Genomic DNA, 10,893 nt, shown 5'->3' with positions numbered 1-10,893 from the left:
AAAAACTGAGAAAGAAAATCTCGTACCTTCCCCCCTCCCCTCTGTGGTTTGAATATCAGAGTTTGAAAAACCCACTCAAATCTGATGCTGTGTGGGCTGTTTGTTTGTGAGGGCAGACTCTCTGTGCCTCTACTCTGTCAGAGGCTCGTAACACCAGCTCCGTTCCTCACTGTATTAATGTCAACTGCTCTGAACTCTGAGCCTTTGGCCCAATTTGAGACACGTATCATTGTATTCAGAACTCCCCCTGCTAAGCCTCTCTTCTCCAGTCTATATTGCAGTTCCTTCACTGTTGCTGGCCGTAAACACTGTATTTCCCTTCATAGCAGGAGCTACACCACAAAATGAAAAATCACACAACACCAGGTTATAGTCCAACAGGTTTATTTGACGTCACAAGCTTTTGACTCTCGGTCCTTCTTCAGGTGTCAAGGAGAGAGGTGGCACCAGACACAGAATTTATAAGCAAATGATCAAAGGGTCACAACTGATGCAAATGTGTGGACAAACCTAAGATGGCTGTTAAATCTTTAATCAGTTAGAAAGGAGATGCAGGTTTCAATTGACTAATATGCAAATCCCAGAATATCTTTCAAGTCACTGACCCGAGATAACTAAAGCTTTTATCAGTATACAGGAGGTGACATCTCAGGTCAGACAATGCATTTTAGGTGTGAGACCTTGTTTAGAATCTGTCTGTGTTTAAACTTGGAGACATCCTGGTTTTATTTCCAAAATAGGAATTTATAAAATGCCTCACTGACTGTCCACAAATTGTGTGCTTTCTGAACAAAATAGAATTACAAATTGCAATTACAAATCTGCAAATGCAAATTTACCGCATCTCTCTCTCACTTACACACACACACACACACACACACACACACACACACACACACACACACACACACACACACACACACACACACGCATTTGCAATTGCAGATACATTCAATTTTGTTCAAAAAAACACACAATTTGTGGACAGTCAGTGTGGCATTTTATAAATTCCTATTTGGAAATAAAACCAGGCTTGACTCCAAGTTTAAACACAGGCAGATTCTAAACAAGGTCTCACACCTAAAATGCATTGTCTGACCTGAGATGTCACCTCCTGTATACTGATAAAAGCTTTAGTTATCTCGGGTCAGTGACTTGAAAGATATTCTGGGATTTGCATATTAGTCAATTGAAACCTGCATCTCCTTTCTAACTGATTAAAGATTTAACAGCCATCTTAGGTTTGTTCCACACATTTGCATCAGTTCTGTAACCTTTTGATTGTTTGCTTGTAAATTCTGCGTCTGGTGCCACCTCTCTCACTAACACCTGAAGAAGGAGCAAGACCCAAAAGCTTGTGATTTCAAATAAACCTGTAACTAATAAAAGTTAGGAGCTGACTTTTGTGCTCCTAAGATGCTGCTTGGCCTGCTGTGTTTATCCAGCTCCACACTTTGTTATCTCGGATTCTCCAGCATCTGCAGTTCCCATTATCTCTGTTGGACTATAACCTGGGGTCATGTGATTTTTGACCTTGTCCAGCACAGTCCAACACCAGCACCTCCACATTATGGCTACACCACAGGGACAGCAGTCAATCAAGAAGACAGATCAATGCCACCTTTTCAAGGGCCGTTAGACATGGGCAGTAAATGTTGACCATGCCTGTATCACTGACAGTCCATAAGTGAATAAGCTGAAAACAACTCAGAAACTCATTCCTTTGACCTTTGGACCACTTCTCCTGGGACGTCCTGATGACAAATTCTGTCTGGTTGCTCCTTTGACCCATCTTGGAGCCTGTGTTACGACATTAACGGTCAAAATCCCAGAGCTCCCTTCCTAACATATCTGTGGGTGCACCTACACCAAACCAGCGCCCCCCCCCCCAAAGGAATGTAGCAGTACCAGAAGGTGGCTCAGCCCTCCTTCTCAAGGGGCAATTAGGGACGCTGAAATCCCTTGAAATGAGTTCTGAAGAAGTGCTGTGTAAAAGCATGCTAGGCTTCGAAAGCAAGCAGCATCGGTTTGTTTCTGATCTGAGTGGCAGTACAGAAACCGCAAAGGGTTAATACGCGTTCGGTTTCCGGGATTGTCTGTTGTTTTTTTGTTGTTGGTTGCTAAGATTCCCTAGATAATCAACCCTGTGGGGAATTCCCTCCCCCCCCCGCGCTGTGGGGCTTTCCACGGGGTAACACTCTGGTCAGATGTTATTGAGGCGAGATGCATGAAACCAAAGCATACAAAACTCCCTCCAGTGAGGTGTTTCTTAGCAACCAACAAAGCCAGAATCTTGTCTGTGGAACTTATTGCTGGTGACCCTGTTGTGGAAATATCACCAATAACATCAACACTGGTTTATTCCTCCCCCCACAACCCCCCCCTCCTTCAGGGTTTTAACTTCTCCTCTTCACCTCTCAGGGGGATTTGAATCCTGTGGGTGCTCTTCCTTTCCCTCAGGCTGAGCCGGTCAACCACAGAGGGCAGACGGATTGTCTTGAACACTCTCCATTGCTGAATGGGAGACCGGGCATGAGGAGCTTGGTCTTGCAGTGCTTCACATGAGCATCCACTTACTGTTGTCCCCAGTGAACCCAGCTGACTTTTTAGTACAGAGTACAAATCGAATAGAGGTCTGTGTGAGTTGACAGCACAACTATTCATGCATTAGTTCAATGTGCATCTGTCCTTCCATAATGTTGAGCCTTTCCAAACCTCTGCTCCCATATCCTGTATCAGATCAAGTCCCATTCTTACTGTTCCATTTCTAATGTTGTCATCTTTGCTCAGAAGGTCTATCACCATCACTCTACTCATAGAATCCCTACAGTGCAGAAAGAGACCATTTGGCCCACTGAGTTTGCCCTCCAAACAGCATTCCACCCAGACCTACCCCATCCCCATTACCCTGCATTTCCCATGGCTAACCTGCTCATCACTGGATACTATGCAACAATTTCCCACGGCCATAAAACCGTAAGACATAGGGGTGGAAGTGAGGCCATTTGGCCCATCGAGTCCACTCCGCCATTTAATCATGGCTGATGGGCATTTCAACCCCACTTACCCAATCCACCCTAACCTGGGCATCTTTGGACTGTGGGAGGAAACCGGAGCAGCCGGAGGAAACCCACGCAGACACGGGGAGAATGTGCAAACTCCACACAGACAGATGACCGAGGGTGGAATCGAACCCAGGTCCCTGGCGCTGTGAGGCTGCAGTGCTAACCACTGAGCCACCCTACTGTCCCGCCAATGGCAGCCTCCTGAACGTTCTTGATTTTAATTACTGCGCCATTGGCAACTGTGGCTACCAAGGCCCAGAATCTCCATCCCTAAACCTCTCTGGCTGTCTCCACCTGTCTCTCCCCACACTTAATTCCTCCCCCTACCACCCCCTTCAGGGTTTTAACTTCTCTTCCCCTCTCATGGGGATTTGAATCCTGCAGGTGCTATTCCTTTCCCCTGTACTCCTTTCTCTATCGTGAACCTTTTAAATCTCTCTGTGAAGATGTGATACGACAGGATAGATTGACAATCCTTCTTCACGGGCCCGTGTGTGTACTCTGGGCCTACCTTCCAGCGTGGCTATGTTGGGAGTGCAGCCCCGACTTCTGGGTGAAAAGTCAAACTGAGACTCTGTCTGTTTCTCCCTGTGGAACTGTTCCAAAGTATAGGACATAGAACATAGAACAATACAGCACAGAACAGGCCCTTCGGCCCTCAATGTTGCGCCGACCTGTGAACTGATCTAAGCCCCTCCCCCTACGCTATCCCATCATTATCCATATGCTTATCCAAGGACTGTTTAAATGCCCCTAATGTGACTGAGTTAACTACATTGGCAGGCAGGGTGTTCCACGCCCTTACCACTCTGAGTAAAGAACCTGCCTCTGACATCTGTCTTAAATCTATCGCCCCTCAATTTGTAGCTATGCCCCCTTGTACAAGCTGAAGTCATCATCCTCGGAAAAAAACTCTCACTGTCCACCCTATCCAGTCCTCTGATCATCTTGTATGTCTCTATTAAATCCCCTCTTAGGCTCCTTCTCTCCAATGAGAGCAGACCCAAGTCCCTCAGCCTTTCTTCATAGGGCCTACGCTCCAGACCAGGCAACATCCTGGTAAATCTCTGCACCTTTTCCGACGCTTTCACATCCTCCTGTATGGGAAACTCTCTGGTGTCTTCGTTAGTAATCATCACTTGGTCCCGATATTTCAAAACTGTTGTGCACCTCCTTGTTAAATGCCTCCAGGGATGTGGCCATCACAGATGTCTGGGATAGAGAATTCCAAGATATTTGTTATCATGTTGGGGAAGAAATTCCTTTGCATATTAGTTTTAATTGAAGGTCCCCTTATTCTGTAATCATGTCTCCCTAGTTTGAGATTCCCAATTTAGAGGAAACATCTCCTCACCATGTCCCCTCACAACTAATGCCTTTGAACAGACAATCATTGTAGCTGGTGGGATCTTTCAGTGCACCAGTCGGTTGCTGCATTTCCTACAATGGCAGCTATGCTGCTATAGGGAGGATATGATTAAATCAGAGAGGGTAGAGAAAAGACTTAAAAGGATGCTACTGGGACTGGAGGGTTTGAATTATAAAGAGATGCTGCATATGCTGAACCTTTCTCCCCTGGAGCGCAGTAAGCTGAGTGGTGACCTTTCGGAGGTTTATAAAATCAGGAGGGGTTGCAGGGAGGGTGAGTAGCTAAGGGTCTTTTTCCCTGTGGTAGGGGAGCCCAAAACGAGAGGGCGAAGGTTTAAGGTGAGAGGGTAAAGATTTAAGAGGGACTTAAGGGGCAACCTTTTCACCCCAGATGATGGTTCATATGCGAAATGGACTGCCAGAGAAAGTGGTAGATGCAGGTACAGTTACAACATTTAAAAGGCATTTGGACAGGTACATAGATAGGGAGGGTTTAGAGGGATATGGGCCGAATGCTGGCAAATGGGACTGGATTAATTTGGGAAATCTGGTTAGCATGTACAAGTTAGATCGAAGGGTCTACTTCCATGCTGAATGACTATATGACTACGGTTCAGAAAGCATTTGTTGGCAGTCAAGCATTTTGAGATGTCTGAGGTCATGCCAGGTGTCATATAAATGCCCGTCTTCCCTCTCGAGTTTCTGGTATATAGTGTGTAGTCTAGGAGCAGGAGTAGGCCAGTAGATCCATTGTCCTTATACTGGGGGCACTTCAGAGATTGATTCCACACATTAGGGGTTTGTATTATGAAGGATCATTGAGCAGTTTAGGCCAATACTGTCTGGACTTTGGAAGAATTAGAGGGAGTCTAATTTAGGTACAGGGTAAAGGGGATTGACAAAGCAGATGTAGAGAGGATGGTTCCTCATGTGGATCAATCTAGAATGAGGTCAGTTTTATTTTCTTCATTCATTCACAGGATGAGGACATCGCTGGCTCGGCAGCATTTATTGCCCATCACTAATTGCCCCAGAGGGCAGTTAAGAGTCAACCACTTTGCTGTGGGTCTGGAGTCATATTTAGGCCCAGACCAGGTATGGGTGGCAGTTTCCTTCCCTAAACGACACCAGTGAACCAGATTGGTTTTTCCCCTGACAATTGACTGTCATCAATGGATTCACGGTCAACATTAGATTCTTAATTCCAGATATTTATTGAAATCAAATTCCACCATCTGCTGTGGTGGGATTCGAACCTCATTCCTCAGAATGTTATCTGCTTTCTGGATTAACAGTCCAGTGATAGTACCTGTAGGCCATCATCTCCCCTCAGTTTCAAGATAAGGGACAGCGGATTTAAAACAGAAATGAGGAGAAATTACTTCTCTCAAATTTTGATTTGATTTGATTTATTATTCTCACGTATACCTAGTTACAGTGAAAAGTTTTGTTTTGCTTGCTGTACTGGCAGATCATACCACACAAAGTGCATTAGGGTAATAGAACAGAGCGAGGAATACAATGTTACGGCTGCAGAGAAGATCCACAAAGAGCGATATCAACATTAAATTTAAAATTTGAGAGGTCCATTTGGAAGTTTAATAACAGCAGGGAAGAAGCTGTTCTTGAATCTGTTGGTATGTGTATACAAACATTTGTATCTGCCCGACAGAGGAGGATAGCTCATGAATCAGTGGAATTCACTATCCCATAGTATGATTGATGCCAGGAGGCCCAGTAAATTTAAGGAGGAGATTGACAGGACTTCTAATGAGCAGCGGGTTGAAGGGTTATGGACAGTGGGCAGGAAATCAGAGTTGAGGCTGAGATGAGATCAACCATGATTGGAGCAGTCTGAGGGACTGAGTGGCTGACTCCTGCTCCTCGTTCTTGTGATCTTGTTGATCTTTGCTTATGTTCTTGTGTTCTCAAGCCTGCCCAGCTGTAAAATAGTACCATGTTTGGTGTGCCCCAGTCCTCTGCTCTTTTGTGCTAACTCCTCATAGTAACTCCCCAATATTTCAAAACTGTTGTGTACCTCCTCGTTAAATGTCTCCAGGGACGTAACCATCACAGATATCTGGGATAGAGCGTTCCATGATGGTCTTTATTGTGTGGGAGAAGAAATTCCTTTGCGTCTCAGTTTTACCTCAGTGTCCCTTATTCTGTAACTATGTCTGCCTAGTTTGCGATTCCCAATCACCGTATGCCATCAGCCCCACTCAGAAACTTGTATCTTTCCATAACAGAGTAACTATGTGACCTCACAAGAAGCAAAAACTCCCTGATGCTGTTGCCCACGCCAAACACATCTCCAGGGGTTAGGTCCTTAGTGGGAGTTGGGGATGGTTGTCTTTCAGTACAGCTCCTGATGCCGTTGAGGACCCTTGGCCCAAACCAGGTCTGTGCAACCGCTTTGTTGTTCTATAACCCCTCACACTCCTTATCATTTATTTGTTGTTCATTGATGGAGTTTGAGATTTGGTATAGTTAAAATTCTCCACAACACTAGTCTGGCAGGAAGTGATGTAGGATCTATACGTATGTTGTGAGGTGAGAGCTCAGATCAGCATAGAATCTGTGTTGCCATGGCGACAACTCAATTAGCCTCAGCCCTTTGTGCAAAACAGTCACTAATCTTTTTTTCCCCTTTATTCCTATGAGGATGGGGGTGTCACTGGCAAGGCCAGCATTTATTGGCCGTCCCTAATTGCCCCTTGATTTGAGGAGTCCTCTGGGCTATTTGAGAGAGTGGTTTAGAGTCAACCATGTTTTGATTAGATTCCCTACAGTGTGGAACAGACCCTTCAGCCCAACAAGTCCACACCGCCCCTTGGAGCATCCCACCCAGACCCATCCCCCTATAACCCACACACCCTTGAACACTACGGGCAATTTAGCTTGGCCAATCCACCGAGCCTGCACATCTTTGGACTGTGGGAGGAAACTGGAGCACCCGGAGGAACCCCACGATGACACGGAGGGAATGTGCAAACTCCCCACAGTCACCTGAGGCTGGAACTGAACCTGGGTTCCTGGTGCTGTGAGGCTGCAGTGCTAACCATGAGCCACCGTGCTACCCCTGTGGGCTGTGGGCCTGGAGTCACATGTAAGTCAGACCAGATAAAAATGGATGATTGGCTTCCCCAAAGCATAACCCAGATGGGTTTTTACCATTGACAATGGTTACAGTTGGTTTTAATTCCAGCTTTTTACTGAATTCAAATTCAGTTTTCACCAGCTGCCATTTAAGGGGTTCAGACCAATGCCCCAGAACACAGCTTTAGATTATTAATCCAGTGCCGATATTCACAGCACAGCCACATAAATGTTTAAATTTGCATCTTTCTCTCTGCTCACGACCACTTTGATTAGTGTTTTGTGTCAGGCAGTGTACAAGGTTGTATAACAGCACCATTTGAATCCTGAAATGTTTCTGATTCTTTATTCAAATGACATCAGCCGGCACAGCGTTTATTGCCTGTCCCTAATAGCCCCAGAGAAGGTAGCGGAGAGCAACTGCAAAATAGAATTGTGCCCCTCCACGTTGCTCTGACAAACTGACTGATGAAAGGTTATAGAGGTACCAGTGTTGCACTGGAGGGTACACAAAAGTCAGAAATCACTCGACAGCAGGTTACTGGCCGACAGGTTGATTTGAGATCACAAGCTTTCAGAGCGCTGCTCCTTTGTCAGGTGAAGTGACTTCAAAGTGACTCTGGCCTGCATCTTCAGCTTAAATATTATTTAGGTGACGATTCTTCAGGGGCGGTTTTATCGCCTCTGATATAAAGCTGCAGGGTCCTGTGTAAAATCTAATGCAACGCTCTGCATCCAACACAAAAGCCATGAATCAGAGCAATTGTAAACAAAGTGTTAGAGGGGAGAAGGTTGAGCTGCCTTTGCTTTCAGTGTGTGCAGTGGCTTGTGTAAACTTGGGGGAGTCGCTATATAATTTTTTTTATAAAGCTGATGTTATCATATTTGGAAAGCTGGAATACAAAGGATTGGCTACAGCTGTTCAAAGTCCCGGTTAGACCACACCTGGAGTTACTGAGAATAGTTCTTTGTCTCAGGCCTTAGGACAACAGAAATTTAGCAGCAAGATACAACAATTCTTCTTCCTCGGGCAGCATGGGAAATTCAACACGCCCGCCAACTTTTACAGATGCACTGTAGAAAGCGTTCTGTCTGGATGCACAACAGCCGAGTATGGCAACTGTTTTGCCCAAGACCATAAGAAACTACAGAACATTGTATGCACAGCCCAAACCGTCACAGAAGTCAACCTTCCATCTGTGGACTCCATTTGCATGTCTCATTGCTGCAGAAAGGCAGCTAACATCATCAAAGACACCTCCCACCCTGGTAATGCTCTCCTATAACCTCATCCAGTAGATACAGAAGCTTGAGCGCATGCACCAACAGGTTCAAGAACAGCTTCTTCCCTGCCCTTATTAGGGCTGCTGAATGACCTCTCTGACTTCAAATAATGTTGAGCTTGCCTCACATACCCCGTGTGCAGCCATAACCTAGCAGGCCTCGCTCTGCCTAAGCACCCAATGATCTGTACGTCCTTATTTGTTATGATCTGCCGGTACTGCTCACAAAACAAAACTTTTCACTGTACTTAGGAACATATGACTATTATAAATGAAATTTTTAAAAAATCAAATAAAGAATGATAGGTGCTGTTCGAAGGTGATGAGGTGAGATTTTACAAACTGTGATTGGATTCCCTGGAATTTAGAAGATTGGGTGGTGATTTGACTGAAGCCTTTAAAATGTTGAGAACAGAAAGGGGTCAATAGAGAGAAATATTTTCTGTCGTTTGGGAGAAGTCCGGGATTCGGGGGAGAGCGGGCTTCATTGAATAGTGGAACAGACTTGATGGGCTGAAAGGCCTGTTTCTGCTCTGATGGGTCAGAGCCAGTGTCAAAGGGAGATTAGGAACTACTTCTCCACAGTAGCAGTCTGAGACTCTATGATTGATCGGTTATTAATTTTAAAGCCAACATTGAGCTGCCAAAGGTACGGTGATGTACTGACCATAACTGGTAGATAGAGATCAGTTAGAGCTCAGCCCTAATCTTGTTGAATGGCAGAACAGGCTTGAGGGTTGAATGGTTTCATCCTATTCCCAACTGCACCATTGAGACATTTTATAACCAAACATAGAGCTGTTTGTGATGATCTATCCTTGTTATGTCAGATGTGTCACAGTGGGCGATGTTTCTCATGATTATGTAACTGGTGGCAAGCAGAGGTGAAGGGAGGGACGGACATGATTGAGTCATTTTTTCAGTGGTGAACTCAATCTGGAAACGATGTGTGATCACCATCAGTTTTATTGCCCACATTGCACCTAATAAATCCTTAACATTCACAGCTTCACAAGGCTTGATAGCCTGACAAAGTGCTTGCAGCATGGACTGATCTAAACCAGCCACAACTTGGGAATTCATTCCTCACCCAGTTCTGTGGCATGGTGACCTCCTGGCTTGGCAGATTGGCCTCCCAGTCCGGCACAGCAACCTCCCGGCCCGGCACAGTGGCCTCCCGGTCCGGCACAGCAACCTCCTGGCCCGGCACAGTGACCTCCCAGTCTGGCACAGCAACCTCCCGGCCCGGCACAGTGACCTCCCAGTCTGGCACACTGACCTCTCGGCCTGGCACAGTGACCTCTCGGCCTGGCAGCCTCCCAGCCTGGCACAGTGACCTCCCAGCCCGGCACAGTGACCTCCCAGCCCGGCACAGTGACCTCCTGGCCTGGCACAGTGATCTCTCGGCCTGGCACAGTGACCTCTCGGCCTGGCACAGTGACCTCTTGGCCCAGCACAGTGACCTCCCGGCCCGGCACAGTGACCTCCTAGTCCGGCACAGTGACCTCCCAGCCTGGCACAGTGACCTCTCGGCTTGGCAACCTCCCAGCCTGGCACAGTGACCTCCCTGCCTATTGTAGCAGCCTCCCAGCCTGGCACAGTGATTGCTCAGCATGGCACAACAATCATCTGGTCTGGCGCGGAGGCCTCTCGGCATGGAGATCTCCTGGCCTGGCAAGCTCCTGGCCTGGCGCAGCAGCCTCCCCACCTATTGTGTAGCCTCCTGGCATGACATCTGCTTGGCCAGTGATCTCCCAGCCTCATGATCCTCAAGGTGAAGCCTGGCACGGTGTTGAGCCAGGCCCCGATGTGGACTGGAAGTCAGGTGCCAGCATAATCTGTTGTTGGAGGCGACTTAATAGAGACATACAAGATGATCAGAGGATTAGATAGGGTGGACAGTGAGAGCCTTTTTCCTTGGATGGAGATGGCTAGCATCAGGGGACATAGCTTTAAATTGAGGGGTGATAGATATAGGACAGATGTCAGAGGTAGGTTCTTTACTCAGAGAGTGGTAAAGGCGTGGAATGCCCTGCCTGCAACAGTAGTAGACTCACCAACTTTAAGGGCATTTAAAT

Source organism: Stegostoma tigrinum, chromosome 39 (assembly GCF_030684315.1).
Source record: "Stegostoma tigrinum isolate sSteTig4 chromosome 39, sSteTig4.hap1, whole genome shotgun sequence".
Taxonomy (NCBI): Eukaryota; Metazoa; Chordata; class Chondrichthyes; order Orectolobiformes; family Stegostomatidae; genus Stegostoma; species Stegostoma tigrinum.
The sequence above is the reverse complement of the archived record's forward strand: the minus strand, read 5'-3'. Positions refer to the sequence as shown.